The sequence below is a fragment of the Mustela nigripes genome, chromosome 1, assembly GCF_022355385.1.
Source record: "Mustela nigripes isolate SB6536 chromosome 1, MUSNIG.SB6536, whole genome shotgun sequence".
Taxonomy (NCBI): Eukaryota; Metazoa; Chordata; class Mammalia; order Carnivora; family Mustelidae; genus Mustela; species Mustela nigripes.
In genome coordinates this window covers 36,283,260-36,299,574 of record NC_081557.1, presented here as the reverse complement: position 1 = coordinate 36,299,574, position 16,315 = coordinate 36,283,260, and the positions used below count along the sequence as shown (strand labels likewise).

General features: G+C 40.3%; 1 pseudogene; it reads right to left on the bottom strand.

Moving 5' to 3' along the window:
- Positions 1–3,335: 3,335 nt before the first annotated feature.
- Positions 3,336–3,836, bottom strand: LOC132010860 (CGG triplet repeat-binding protein 1-like; annotated as a pseudogene).
- Positions 3,837–16,315: the final 12,479 nt, after the last annotated feature.

Genomic DNA, 16,315 nt, shown 5'->3' with positions numbered 1-16,315 from the left:
TGGGGGAATTACTAGATTGAATTATACATTTATATATTTCTTTCAGTGGAAGAGGAAATTCTAAGAAAAAGAAAATTGTTTGATTCATTTACTTCTCTGTCATTTAGCTGGGGCCTGATACAGAGCAGATGCTCTGTCCACACCCCTGCCCCAACCATGACCATGCCGCCTTCCCTCTTGATCCAGACCAAGAAGGTGTTAGACAGGTCTCAGGCTGGGCCAGAGGTGGGCTGCCTGCCGATGTGGATAGAGCCTGGTTCTGGATCCCTCATGCACTCGTGTGGCCTGGCCTGTGACCATTTCTACTGCAGTTATACTCAGAGCTCTTAGCAAAGCCTCACTGGGGACCATGGGTGTGAGTGAGTAAAGGGGGAGGCTACCCATGAAAGTGACTGCCAAGACGGTAAGGAGATGGATGTGTAATAGTCCAGGGTGTCCCGTGCCTGAGGTCATTGCAAGAGACAAAGTCCCTGCCCAGCAGGAGATAGGGAGCCTCCCCTGTGGGAGGCAGCCCCCACATAGATACCTGGGATGCATATTTGGGACACAAGTCCAGAGTTGGTCTTGTCTGTGAGGCTCAGCCCCCAGAGACTTCACTAGACCCACTTAGTTGCTTTTCTGTTGTCCCAGCCAGCTAGAAGCCCCTTCCTTAAGAACATGTCCTCTCACCACAGCATGCAGAAGCCTGCAACTTGAAGACAGGATTACAGATGGAATTGTCCTTTGACACATCCAGGATCCTAGTGGGGAGGGCTGAACAGGAGACAGTTTTATGAAGAGTCTCAGGGATTTGGGCCGTAGCTCCTGCCAGCCCAGGCCCTGTGGTCTGGGTCAGTACTGGGTTTGGAATTGGTTCTTAAGCTCTTGGTCAACACTTTCTGTTTGTCTTGTACTGTGGATTTGGCAGAGGGATTTCCACATGGAGGAGAGTGACTTATCCTCATGAACAAGCTGAACTTGCAGATGCAGGAAAATAAGTGCCCCCAAGTTCAGCATCCCTCAGTGAGGAGGCAGTGGCATTTTTTTCAGGTGACAGGTCATTACACTCTCTCTCCAAGGGGGCATTGTGGGCCAGAGTAGACCAGCATAGCATCATGGGCCAGTATCAGGACAGAACTGAGAGGGAGGGAAGAAAGTACTTGAGTCCTAGTCTGGGTTCAGCCACGAATTCACTCTGTGATTTGGATAAGTCATTCACCTTCTCCCGGGCTTGGTTTCCCTTTGCACAAGTTGCAGGATTGGAAAAGCCAATTCTTGAGTACCTGTCCTCTTATAACCTTCTGGGTTTCTTGCTTACATTATGTTAATAGAGATTTTTGGTTAGGCCCCAACTTCTAGATTTCTATCTTGGTCCTGGGTTCATTTTTCGCTTTGCCTGAAATCCCACTGTTTTAGATTTATTCCTTCGGGTCTTTTAAGAGACTCTTATTCCACAGACCATATTGCCTAACAAAATCCCTCTAACTTTCATGACCTCGTGTAGCGATACAAAGCAGTGTCCACTCCATTATTATATTTCAGTCTTTACAACAACTGTGCCAGATTAATCAAAAGTGTATTATTATCTCCAGTTTGAGAAAAGAGGTCTGGAGAGGTTAGTAACTTGACCAGGTTCACAAGGTTAGTTATTGGCAGAGCTGAGGGGAGACTGTTGGTTTCTTAACTGCTAGTCTGTTTTCTTTTTGTGCCACATTTTGGGTTTGTCAAGGAGTCATAAGGACTGTATGAGATGCGGGCTGTGGGGTTTTTTTTTTTTTTTTAATCAGGTGGCAGAAGTATCAGGATAAAAGCATGAGCCCCCACACATGGGTGCTCCGTAAGGTTAAAGTATCCTAAGCTGGGGCAGCCCTAGGTGCAGTGCTGAGGGGCTGTCCCTGGATATGCACAGGCTGCCCAGGCAGAAAGCAGGCCCTCTGCTCTCTGTCACAGACTGTTAGCGTGGTGGTAGGTATCTGATCAAGCCTGGGCCTTCTTGTTTTTTCTTCTCCCCGAGCTTTATGAAGATATAATTGACATGTAATAATGTGTAAGTTTCAGGTATATAGCGTGATGATTTGATATATGTATTGGCTGTGAAATGCTTAGCACAGTAAGGTGAGTTAACACACCCATCAACTCACAGTTAACTTTTTTTTTTTTTTTTTGTAACTGTGGTGAGAATATTGAGGATCTACTCTCAGCAGCTTTCAAAGATGCAATACAGTTTTGCTAATTATAGTCATCCCCTGGGCCATATGCTAGATCCCTAGAACACATTCATCTGCAAATTTGTACCTTTTAACCAATATCTCCTCATTTCCCCCAACCCCCAGCCCCTGGCAACCCCCATTCTACTTTCTGTTTCTATGAATTCAGCTTTTTTAGATTCTACATATAAGTGAGGTCATATAATAGTTCTCTTTCTCTGCCTTATTTAGTTCACTTAGCATAATGCTGTTAGGATCCATCCATATTGTTGCAAAAGGCAGGATTTCCTTTTTTATGGTTGAATAATATTCCACTGCACGCATATATATATATATATATATATATATATATATATACATATATATGTGTGTATATATATGTATGTGTATATGTATATATTATATATATGTGTATATATCGTGTTCCATATATATAGAAAATGTGATATTTCCATGCCTCGGCTCTTCTGAATTATGCTGCAAGGAATGTGGGGATATGAGTAGCTCTTTGAGATTCTGGTTTCATTTCCTTCGGATATATATCTAGATGTAAGATCGCTGGATCGTATGCTAGTTCTACTTTTAATTTCCTGAGGAACTGCCATACTGTTTCCATGGTGGTTTTAGCAATTTATATTTCCACCAACATTGCACAAGGCTTCTCTTTTCTCCATATCCTCACCAACATTTGTTTTGTCTTTTTTGATGCTAACCATTCTGACGGGGGTGAGGTGATATCTCCTTGTGGTTTGATTTACATTTCCCTGATGATGAGTGATGCTGAGCAACTTCCATGTATGTGTTGGTTATTTGTATGTCTTCTTTGAAGAAACGTCTATTTGAGCCTTTTTACATTTTAAACTGATTTTTAAATTAAGGGTTTTTGTTTGTTTGTTTGTTTGTTTTTTGCTGTTGAGTTGTAGGAGCTCCTTATATATTTTGGATATTAACCCCTTATCAGATGTGTGGTTTGCAAATATTTTTCCCATTCTACAGGTTGTCTTTTCATTTTTTTGCTTGTTATAGTCCCATTTGGTTTTGTTTTTTATTTTTGTTTTTGTTTGCTTCTGTTGCTTGTATTTTCTTTTGCTGTTGTCAACTCAAATACTCCACATTTATCTTGATAACATGGTTAACACAACCTCCTTGTCAACAGTCTTGTGAGTTGAGGAATTTATTCTCATTCTCATGTCCATGAGGCATATATGCTCTCCTCAGCAGGTCTGATTTAGGTATGGAGGCTCCGTTCTTCGCATGGCGAGATAGGAAAGCATGGACTTCTGGGTGATCAGCCTTCTCAAGTGGGATGTTGGCTTCCAGGCACATTTTCACACAGTCCTGGATAGCAGTGACTTTCTGTTTGTGCAGTACTTTAGAATTGAAGGGATGCAGTTAGAAGCCTCTGCTTCATTCTCACATTTTGCTCTTCATATGCTGCCTCGCTCTTGGTGTGAGTCTTGGACTTGAGGTGGTCGCTAACGGCAGCCTTGCGAGCATGATTCGAAACCGCATTGCAAGAAGGGCAGATGGGTTTTCCTCCCTCTCTGTGCAGCTCACCTCCAAACTCAGTGACTGGATTCAGGGGAATTACAGCAAAGCAATCTCAGAACAGTTTCAGCCAGGTAGTGCTGTCACCGTAAATCTTTCCATTCCAACTCTGAATAAGGTTTTGATCAGTTTCCAGTTTTTTTCATCTTCATACTTAGCAGGGAAGGGTCTCCAGTGCAAAAACAGAGACACTTGAAATCCTGGCACTGCCTTTGTTCAAACCCAGATAGGCGTTCAAATCAGTTTTTGCACAAGTGATGATGGGGAAATAGTTTGTGGGCTTGCACCCTATTTTCCTGCGGTGCTGGGAAGTCTTGCCTTTATGTAGCATTAGAGTGCCCTTAGGGGAAATGGATGAGACTTGGCCGGAAAGGAGAGGAGGAGGAAGAAAGAAAGGCACAAGGGGGTGAGGGAGGAGGAAGACCCTTCCTCTCCGTCACAGTCTTTTTATTGCCTCATGAGCCTAGGGCGGCCACCATGTCATTGTCGAGACCAATTTCAGAGAGTTTTTCTCCCATGCTCTCTTCTAGTTTTATAGTTTTAGGTTTGACAACAAAGACTTTAATCTATTTTGAATTAATTTTTGCGGACACTATAAGAGAGGGATCCAATTTCATTCTTTTGCATGTGAATATTTAGTTTTCCCAGCACTGCTTATTGAAGAGCTTTTCTTTTCCCCATTGAGTATTCTTGGCTCCCTGTAAAATGTTAGTTAGTCATATTTGTGGGGGATTATTTCTGGGCTCTCAATTTTCCCCACTGGTCTAGGTATCTGTTTTTATCATTTTCCCACACAGTTTTGATTAGTATAGCTTTGTAATATAGTTTGAAAGGAGAAAACCTCTAGTTTGGTTCTTTCTTAAGATTGCTTTGAAGGCTTTTGTGGTGCCATATGAATTTTAGGATAGTTTTCTCTTTTTTTGAAAAAATGTCATTAGAGAGGTACCTGGGTGGCTCAGTTGTTAAGCATCTGCCTTCAGCTCAGGTCATGATCCCAGGGTCCTGGGATGGAGCCCCGCATTGGCTCCCTGCTCATGGGAAGCCTGCTTCTCCTGCTCCCACTCACCCTGCTTGTGTTCTTGCTCTCGTTATGTCTCTGTGTCAAATAAATAAATTAAATCTTTTTAAAAATGTCATTAGAATTCTAGTAAGAATTATATTGGGTCTGTAAATTGCTTTGTGTAGTATAGACACTTTAACAATATTAATTATTCTCATCTATGAACATAGTATGTCTTTCTATTTATTTTTGTCTTCTTCACTTTCTTTCATCAGTGTTTTATAGTTGTTAGTGTACATATTTTTCACATCCCTAGTTAAATTTATTCCCAAGTATTTTATTATTTTTGATGTTACTGTAAATGAGATTATTTTCTTTATTTCTTCTTTAGTTTGTTATTAATGTTTAGAAATGCAACTTTTTTTTAACATGTGGCTTTTTAATCCTGAAATATACTGAATTCATCTATTAGTTCTAACAGTTTTTTGGGTATTTTTTAGGGTTCTTATATATAATTTTTTATATATATTTATTTTTAGGGGTTTTTTATACATAATATTGTGTCATCTGCAAACAGAGGCAGTTTTACTTCCTCCTTTCTGCCTTGGATTCCTTTTATTTCCTTTTCTTGCCTAATTGCTCTAGCTAGGGCTCTGGTACTGTGTTGAATGGGAGTGTTGAAAGTGGGCACCCTTGTCTTGTTTTTGACCTTAGATATTATTTTTCTTTTTCAGGAATAATCTTGGTTATACATTTCAGATTTAACTCATGAAGTTCTAGGACAAAATCCTATGGGGATTTGATTGGGATTACATTGTATCTATACATCAGTTTACAGTAAATTGACATTTTCCTATCTATATATGTGAATTATCTCTTCATTTATTTTGGCCTTCTTTAATATATTTTAATAATATTTGTTCTCATTTAGGAACTTGCACATTTTAAGATTAACATGTATATACCTTACATATTTTTGTTGCTCTTATTAATGCTTTTTGTTCTACATTTCACTTTACATTTGTGTCAATGTCTAGGACTACACTTGATTTTTGTATATTCATTTAACGCCAACTTCTTAAGCCATTTTATGAATTAAAATAGTTTATATTATAGATATTTTTGAGTTTTCTATATTCACAATGAGAGTGACTCGCTAGTTCATGCTACATTTTAATAAGAATTAGGGAACGACATCTGGAGAGATGTGAATCCCTGGAGACTGGGCATGCCCAGGGGACACAGGTTTGTGTCTGTGTAAGGAGTGTGACTGGGTGGTCACAGCAGAATGCCAAATGCAAGCTCCTCTCACTCCCTTGGCTGTGTGCTGTTGTGCATAGGCAGATGTGGCAACCCTGTGGAAAATCATATTAATTGCAAATAATGACAGTTTTGTTTCTTTCCATTCTTATAAGTTTTCTTTCTTTCTACACTAGCTAAGATCTGTAGTACAATAATGAATAGAAGTTAGTGGGAACTGGGGATTTTTATTTTGCTTTTGGTCTCATAGGAAATGCTTTCAACATGTCATCAATAAGTATGTCATTCCTGGTATTTTTTCTCTTGGTAGATGCCCTTTAATCAGTTTAGAGAAGATCTGTTGTATTTCTAGTTTACTAAAAGGTTTTATTATAAGTGGCTGTCAAATTTTATAAAGTTGTTTTTCTTCATCTATTAAGATGATCATAAAGTTTTCCTTTTTTAGCGCATTAATGCAGTGAGTTTCATTAATCTGTTTTCTAAGGTTAGAACAGCTGAAACATTAGGCTAAAACCAACTTGGCCATGGTGTTAACCTTTTCATATGCAGCTGGGTTGTTTGATGGTATTTTGTTTAGTGTATTTTCATCTATGTTTGTATATCATATTGGCCTATAAATGTCCTTTCTTGTGTTTTTGCTTAGTTCCAGTATCAAAATTATGTCAGCCTCATAAAATGAATTGAGGTGTGTTTTCTGGAAAAGTTTCGGTGAGTTTATTTATTTATTTTTTTTAAGTGATAGAAACTCATCTGTGAACTTCTCTGTACTTGGTTTTCCTTATGGGAAAATTAGTTTATTTCATGGTTGTAGATATATTTCCTACTGACTCAATTTTGGCTAACACATTTCTCTAGAAATTTGTCCAACTTATGTATGAATAATAATATTGTAGAATATTCCTGTCCATATAATATTATCCATAATATTCTTTTATCTCTGCTGCACTGTAGTTATAAATTCCTTTTTATTGTTAATATTGTCTGTGTTCTTTTTTTTCTGATCTTTCTTCCCTCTGATCATCTCAGAGTTTTGTCTATTTTTTTGTGTGTGCTTTCAAAAACTAACTTTGACTCTACTGATCCTTTCATTTGTGTTTACATTTTGTTTTGTGTCTTCATTGTGTTTTGCTTAATGTTTTTTCTCCTATCTTAACTATTTTTCTTCTGCTAATTTCCTTAGAATTATTCTCTTCTCTGAATTGTTTTATGTTGGTATGCCTGGATGGCTCAGTCAGTTAAGTGTCCAACTCTTGGTTTTGGCTCAGGTTATGATCTCATGGGCCATGAGATCAGCCCTGCATGGAGCTCCAGACTCAGCAGGGAATCTGCTTGAGATTCTCTCCCTCTTTCCCTTCCCCCCTGCTTGCATGTGCTCCTTCTCTTTCACATAAATAAATATTAAAAAAAAATAAAGTGTCTTCATGAAAAAATGTTCATTACTAGCCATCAGGGATATTCAAATTAAAACCACATTGAGATACCACCTTACACCAGTTAGAATGGCCAAAATTAGCAAGACAGGAGACAACATGTGTTGGAGAGGATGTGGAGAAAGGGGAACCCTCTTACACTGGTGGTGGGAATGCTAGTTGGTGCAGCCACTTTAGAAAACAGTGTGGAGATTCCTCAAGAAATTAAAAATAGAGCTTCCCTATGACCCTGCAATTGCACTACTGGGTATTTACCCCCAAAGATATAGATGTAGTGAAAAGAAGGGCCATCTGTACCCCAATGTTTATAGCAGCAATGGCCACAGTTGCCAAACTGTGGAAAGAATCAACATGCCCTTCAATGGACGAATGGATAAGGAATATGTGGTCCATATACACTATAGAGTATTAAGCCTCCATCAGAAAGGATGAATACCCAATTTTTGTAGCAACATGGATGGGACTAGAAGAGATTATGCTGAGTGAAATAAGTCGAGCAGAGAGAGTCAATTATCATGGTTTCACTTATTTGTGGAGCATAACAAATAACATGGAGGACATGGGGAGATGGAGAGGAGAAGGGAGTTGAGGGAAATTGGAAGGGGAGGTGAATCATGAGAGACTATAGACTCTGAAAAACAGCCTGAGGGTCTTGAAGGAGCAGGGGTTGGGAGGTTGGGGGAACAAGGTGGTGGGTATTAGAGAGGGCATGTATTGCATGGAGCTCTGGGTGTAGTACAAAAACAATGAATACTGCTACGCTGAGAAGAAACAAACAAAAAAATAAAGTGTCTTATTTTAGAAGTTAAAAATCTACTTTTTATATTTTCTTATTTAATGCTGTAATTTTTGCTTTTAATTTTATCTCTTTACATGATTTTTGTATATGTATTTTTATAATAATTTGGATTTGTTTTTTAATTTCTGTTCTGATTTCTTCTTTGACTTCTGATTTATATGTTTAAAATATCCAAATTATGGGGGTATTTATATTGGGGTAGAGATTGCAGTCTATAGGATACCAATCATTTGAAATTTGTGGAGGCTTGCTTATGCTCTAGTATCTAGTTGTTAAAAAAAAAAAAAGAACAATTCATGAATCCTTGAAAAGAATGTGTATTTCTGTTAAGTTAAATGCAGTGTTCTGTTTATAAATACTAAATCTAACTTGTGTCATTCAAATGTCCTATATCTTCACTGATAATTTTTCTGCTTGAGCTATCAATTAATGGCAAAATTGTGTTGGCCTCTCCATCTGTGATTCTGGACTAGTTCATTTTTCCTTGAAATTTTATCATTTTTGCTTTGTATATTTTAAGATTATTGTTGTTATTATGTACATCCTCACTATTATATTTTCTTGGCGGGTCTGTCTTTTTATTTTTATGTAACAAATTTCTTCATTTCCATAATGGTTATTGTCTTGAAGATGTCTTTAAGTAAATATTTCTCTGGTTTATCTTTTGGAGCATTTAACTTTAAGTTGTTTTGGGTCTTTTTATTTTCAGGATATTGTTGCCAGAACATGGCACACTTTCTCACTTTTTTCTCTACTTTTCTTTCTCTCTTTTCCTGTGTGTGTGTGTGTGTGTGTGTGTGTGTGTGAGTAAATGTGGTAAGTGGAATGCACACTTTATAATCTTTGCTTACAATTAGCTCGTTTAATTTGTCCTCCCCTTACTGTGATTACTATTATTCACCAATAATAGCCTCCCAAACTTCTTTTTTCTTCTTTTTTGTTGCTTTTTTTATTACTCATTTATTTTTTTCCCCTTTTAACTTATTTGAGTGGTAATATTTATTTTTATTTTTATGTAAATTATTTTAGTTATGCATACATATTATAGCATTTATCATAACCTAATGAGGTAACCCTAGATATTAAAGCATTAATCATTACCTAATAAGGCTAAAGTTACATCTCTATTTTCCTTCTCCTCAAATAAAAGAAATTTAGAACACTTTCGTCATCTTTGGAATTTGCATACAGTATTTTGAATTTATCTTTTTTCCCCTTACCTCATAGGTGAGGTGTAATTGTTTCTTATAATTAAGGTTTGTTTAGATTTACTCAAATGTTACAAGTAAGTTTGCTCATCATTCTTACTTGTATCTCAAATCTTCCATTCTGGCATTATATTCTTTCCGCCTGAAATCCTTTAGAATTTCCTTTGTGGGGTTTTACCTGTTTGAAAATTTCTTTATCCTTACTCTTGAAAAGAGTTTCTACAGATATAGAATTTTAGGACAATTATTTTTTGTAATCAGATATTTTCTCATTGCCTGCTAACTTTCATTGTTGCTCTTAAGTGGTCACCTGTTGGTCTAATTCTCTCTGTCTCTCTGTCTCTCTGAGTCTCTGTCTCTCTCTCCTCTTTTGCCCCCTTTGGTTGCTTTAAAATCTTTATCTTTGGTGTTCTTTAGTCTTAGGAGTTTTCTAGGGTGTGTATATATTTTGTATTTTTCCTGCTTGAAATTCATCGGCATTCCTGGATTTGAAAGTTGCTTTGTCTTTCAAAATTTCTGGGAAAAAATTCAGCCACTGTTTCTTTGAATATCACTTTTTCCTCTGTTCTTTATATTTTATCTGTCTTTGGAAATCTGATTAAATACTTGGTAGACTACTTAACTCTTTATTCCTTAGCTTTATTTCACTCACGTTTTCTCTCCCTTTGTCTTTCTGAGCTATATTTTGGATCATTTCTTTTGTCCTTTTAGTACACTAATTCATTCCTTAGCTGTGATTAATCTGTCCAGTGAGTTTTTCATTTTAATTATACATTTTTTAATTTATAAAAGTTCCATCTCAAATTTGGTTCTTTCTCAAATCTGCTTGGTCATATTTTATAGCCTTTGTTCCTTGAAAATATTTCCAAGACTCTCTTTTATTTCTTGAAACTTAATTCTCTAATTGAGTCCCTCCCTTCCAGATAGTGTGAATTCAGGCCACAAACCTATATGACGGCCATATTGTGGTCATTAATTCTTGGGAGAGATTTTACTTCCCTTTACTCAATGCAAAATTTGGGACACTTTTCTTGCCTCTTCTGTATGGAAGATTATTTCTCATTTACTCTCAACATTGAGCTTCCGATCTTTTGGACCCCTATTTGATTCCTTCCCTAACCCCTAGGCTTTATGCCTAGTTTTCCCTGCCCCATACACATGTGAAACAGAAGCTTAAGGAGTACAGTAGCAGATGTTCTTAGGGCAAAAACTCCCTTCAGTTCTTGCTCCTTCAGTTCTTGCTTATTACCTCTGGTTCCTGCTTTTGCTTTCTTCCTGGCCTCTCCAGATTGCTTATCTTTTTGTGATGCATTTTAAAAACATTGAGAACACTTTTATCAGTCCTTCCAAATTCTTCTTATGGAGAAGTATTTTAGATATGTGATCCACCATATTGCCAAACATAAAATTCATGTGTGATCTTTCTCTATAAGAAGGGGACTCTATTTAGTCACCTCAAAACCAGGAGCTAAAAAACAGTGGCATGGTATGAAATTCCTTAAAGAGAGGGTGTCATCTTTATTGCCACTCAGCTTACTAGCTGTGTGCCTTGGCAAATTATTGAATCCCTCTGGGTCTTCATTTCCGCATCTTTAAAATGGGGATAATAGTGGTACTGATTATTTTGGATTTTTTGAGAAATAAATGAATTTATTTCTGGGAAGCACTTAGAATAGTGCTTGGCATATACTTAAGTGCCCAGTACTATATGTCATTGAATTTAAGATGCTACAGATTATAAGATGACCTGTTACTTCTTCAAAGAGAAAATACGCTTTCAATTAAACTGTGACACAGTGCCAAGAGACCATTGACTGAAACATGCATCCTTATTTCAGTTGCTAAAATATGAAAAAAAAATGCATCTGAGAACCGCCTGAGTATAATAAAATTTAGCTATTATTGTGAATGGATGCATATGAGCAGAGAAGGCAGTGGCTGAGAAACAATCTTAGTCTTGGAACTGATGGGACTTCGAACGTTTGTAGGTATTTATTCCATCCTACTCTCACTCATCAACTTCTGGACTCTGGCTGTGTGGTACATGAACTAGGGTCAGGGTCCAGAGGGTTCACTGTCAATAGACACAGTATTCCAGCATCTCCAAGGCTGAAGAAGAAGAGAAAAGGAGCTTATATTTACTGAGAGACTTCTGTGTCTAGCACACTTACAGATGCCGTAAGTATAACATCTATTTTAGTTTTTGTAATTAGGTTAATTCAGATTAGTTGCTATAACAAACAACCCCCCAATATTAGTGGTCTAGCACATTGTGTGTGTTTCTTACTTACCGCCCCCCCTGGACTGATGTGAGTTGGGTGGCTCTACCCCAAAAAGTGTTCAGGACTCATCTTCCTCCATCTTTTTTGGCCTTGCTGTATTGTGACTTTCCAGTTACTGTGGCATTACTTAACAGGTCAACTGGGGAAGAGAGAGGGACATGGAGAAAATATACTTTCTATTACAATATAATTTAAAACTGTTCAAGACCTCCCACTTTCATTGATTCCTAGGAAACTTTTTGGAGGGAGAAATTACTATCAGTTAGAGTGGTTGGAGAAGGCCTCTCAGATGAGGTGGGATTAGAACTGAGTCCTGAAACATTGGTATTACCTGGAGATAGAAGAAGAGAATTGATGCCCTTTTGGTCTGGACATGTGGCAGTGCCATGACCAATGCATAGCATTATGGAAGGGCACGATGTTTTTGGAGAACCGTGGGATCCCCTATTGGGTAATGACTAATATTTATTGAGTTCCTACTCAGTACTAGACACCTTGCATTGCACTGTTTGGATGCTACTAGGACATGTGACATATCAGACTTAAAAGAGTCTTAATAAGACAACATTCTGTGAATGGGCTGTTCATGTTTGACTCCTTCTATGCTCCAGATTGCATGGTTCTCTCCCCTATGTCTTCTTTCCCAAGGGTGTATAGAACCCCTCAAACTGGGGCCTCATCGTGACTCAGAGAGGGAAATAGCTTGCCCAGTGTAACCTCTGAGTGTGATTTATGAAACAAGATGTATCCAAATTTTCACCACGCTGGAGCTATTCAATTTTCTCTAATGGCTTTTATCTGAAAATTATGTCTCTTTGTGGCAGTCACGACCAGTAAGTCATTAGCTTAAAGTATACTGGTTGTTAATTTTAGCACCCTGGGATCTGGGCCCAGGGAGAGAGAGCTCTCACTTTTGCAAATCAGAGCTAAGGAACGTTTGAGCAGTTGGCTAACATTCACATCAGGAAAAGTTAGAAAGTAAGAAGGGATAATTAAAAAGTTAAAGAGTAAAAAGCAGTTGACTAGTTGGATATAGTTCAGGAGGCTGTAGCATGGCCTCCATCTGGCTGTTCCCCGACTGCGAGGTACTTGTCCTCACCAGGAGAGAAATAGAACCAGTCTTATATCAAGCACCCCATGTGCTGGGTGCACACGGGATCTCAATGATCCACACCATAGCACCCTGAGGAAGGAACCATTGCTTCCATTGTCCTTCTTATAAACCCAGCATTACAGATAAGGACACTTAATGCCCGTGATCATACAGCTAGTAACTGACTCCGAATCTATAATCTTAAGCAACAGAGGTCTGGACTGGGGTGGCCAAAAGGTCCAGCCGAGTATCTCCCAGGGGCTACGCTCTGTCAAAGGTCCTGGAGGTCTGGGGCTCCACTTGCTCACTTCTGACCCTTAGAAAGTCAGCAGCTCAAGTCCAGCTCCCAAATGCCTGCAACCACAGTTTCCTTTTGTGGTTCAGGGCTGGGCGCTCATCTGATGGGCAGCTGGGGTGTTGGAGTCCTGGAGCCAGGAAGGACCCATCCTGGGGTATAGGATGGGGGTCAGCATGTCTTTCCAGTCTCCAGGAATTTGGGCTTCCTCCAGGACTGTTATACATGCTCCTTCAGGAAAGGCTGCCTAGGGCTTATCTTTGACAATTTGGAACCATTTAGAGGATGGGCTGTCATATTGATTAGGGACTGGGGCACATAGAACTTTGTAGGGAGATCTTGACTCTGGTTCCTTCTCTCAGACCCCTGGGGAGTCTGCATCAAGCTGCCTGGCTCATTCCAAAACTGGGCCTAATTAGACTAGGAATCCCTATAATTTCTCTCTCCACTTTTCATTTCCCTGTGTTGATAGCAGCAGCAAAAGAGAAAGAGCATGAGTAAGTATCCCACTTTGTAGATGGAGAACTGCCAGAACCATTGATTTCCCAGGGTAAGTCACTCCGAGCCTGGGTGGGTCTCTCAGTGCTCTAATCACACAAAAGCCTTCCTTGGATTTCCCATGGGGAAGTTGATGGCAGTGAGGAGACCAGGGTTCATGTCCCAGATATAGCTCAGCTGCTATGTGACCTCAAGCAGATCTCTTCCCCTCTCTGAATGGGTCTCTCCATCTGCCCAGGCTCATCTCTGTGCCTCAGTTTCCTCATCTGAAAAATGGGGATAACAAGAGTATTTTGAAGATGAAATTTAAAGCACTTACCATAATGTCTAACATAATGTTTGTACCCTAAATCTTTCTCCCTCTTCTCCTTCTCATTATTATCATTATAGTTATTATTACAAAGCAGAAATCCCTAAGGCCTCCTACTAATTCTAATACTCTAGCTTTATGATGTGAGCTCCTCCGGGAAGGCTACCTAGATTGTGGCTGGAGGCTGGAGGCTATAGTCTTACCCTTGACATATTTGTGCAGTTGGGATTCTTGTTACTTTTCAGGTAAAGCCTAGAAGATAGATGTATCCAGTTAATCAGGGGGAAACTCGGAGCCTTGCCTGTGCTTTGTTGAAACTGTTCTAAATCTGGAATGGAGGAACAGAGCTCAGGTGTAGGTGGCCCCTACCTGACACATAGTCATTCTGGGCTGCCTAGCTCTGGGAGCCCGGAGGTCTATTCTGTCCACTTACTGGACCCTGTTGCCTGACAGCTGTAAAATGTCACTCGGGCTTCCTCTAGAGAGTTGCTCTGTCTGTATTTCATAAGGCTCAGTCCATTCAGTAGGTTCCAGTAGTCCATTCAAGCTAGGTGACCGCCTCCTTAGTTTCTTGTGCCTCCCCTGCAAATGAGAGTCAGAGAGTCAGATATCTGACTGCTGCAGGATGCTGACCACCCTAGCTTGCAATACTGAAATGTCTCGATGACTATTGCCACCCTCCTGCAGATCAACAGGGCCTTGAGAGGGAGCAAGGAGGGAAGCTCATTGTCATTACCTCCTAAAGCTCATTGTAACTGCCCTCCTTTCTCCTGCAAGTCCCCATGGCTCTAACCCCAGGACTTTTGTGGTCCCCCGTGGGAGTAGCATCTTTCTCAAATGGACCCCTGCTGCTGGCCTCACTCCCTGGAGTCCCTCCACTTACTGGTCACCATGGAAGCTGAAATTCCACTCTGATCATTTCAGTCCCCTACTCAAACAACCTTCAGTGACTCCCTATTACCCACAGGATAGAGCCCAAGGAATCTGGCATCCAAAGAAGGTGCCACAGAGGCACCTTCCCTTCAGCCCCATGAAGGAATCTGGGTCCCTGAATACTTGCTTCATTTTCTGGTCTTTTTGCCACTTCTCACACTGCTCTCTTGGCACTGGATGTCCTTGTCTTATCTTCACTTGGCAAAATCCCACCCTGCACATAAGACCCAGTTCCGCTGAAAGTGGTCACTCCTTCTTCTGCATTCCCATGCCACTAGGAGAGTTGCCCCTAAACCCCTCCCCCAGCCTGAAGTGCTCACTACAGCCTTCTAGAGACACTTGCAGTTCCTTGAAATTCCCATGCTCTTCCCTCTGCCCCTGCACTCTTCCCTTAGCACCTTCCCCTTTCCTCTGTCTTCAAATGCCTCTTGCAAGGGTCACTTTTAGGGTCATGCCTTGAGAAACTTGCCGTGACCCCTTCTCCCCACCTTCCATTCCTGCCTAACACAGCTGGAAAGCCTTCTGGACATCCCTTAGCAATCCCTCTTTTGTCCCTCAGTTTTTGCAGCTGTCATGCAACTGTCTCTTGTCTGTCTGTCTGTCTGTCTGTCTGTTTGGGAGAACCTGCCTAGCAGAGCAAAGAGCTCATGGTGGGGAAGGAGCCTGCTCAGCCAGGTATGATTGAACAGTGAGGACCACAGAAACTCAGGAGGGGCAAGTGGCTTTGTCTCAGTGGGTGTTAGGATGCCAAGCCCTCTCCCTGCAGCATGTATGGTTGGAAAAGGCCCTCCCACAACCCTCTCAACCAGTACTGATCACAGCGTGACAGCATATAGGCACCTGTCTCTTACCAGTGAGGAAACTGGGGTTCCGGTAAGAACCCACCCAGTCAGTCAATAAGAGTTCATCGATCTGATCACTGTGCACCAGGCACCTGTCAGAGGGGGTGTGGGGGATACAGCAGTGGGCAGGACAGACCTCCAGTCCCTGCTCCCAGGATCCTCAAGGGAGAAAACTTAAAGCCACTAATTTCAGTTGTTTAATCACAATTGTGATAAATTCTAAGAGAAATATTGAGGGGGTGGGGGATCACATAATGAGGGACTTGATTGAATCCCCACCTCTCATTCCTCCCCCACCCACTGCCCCAGCTGCCTCCTCTCTATACCTAGCACAGAGCGGAACTTAACCTCTTTCCACAATATTTACTGTCCTGCCTTGTTGACAGCCCTAATGGATTCTGCAGATTAAATATTCCCAGCCCAGCCTTGAACCATACCAGGATTGGTCCATCAAACAATGGCAGAAGCCGCTCCCATCCTGGTTCTAACTGAATAATTTACTGTAAATCGCCCACCATTTCCTTCTGAGTCCAAGCTGGCTTGTTTGCCAAATGGAGGTGAGCAAGGTCTGCCTCTAAGAAGAGGCAGGAACAGAAATGAGCTGTCCAAATGAGCAGTTGTCACAGCAGGC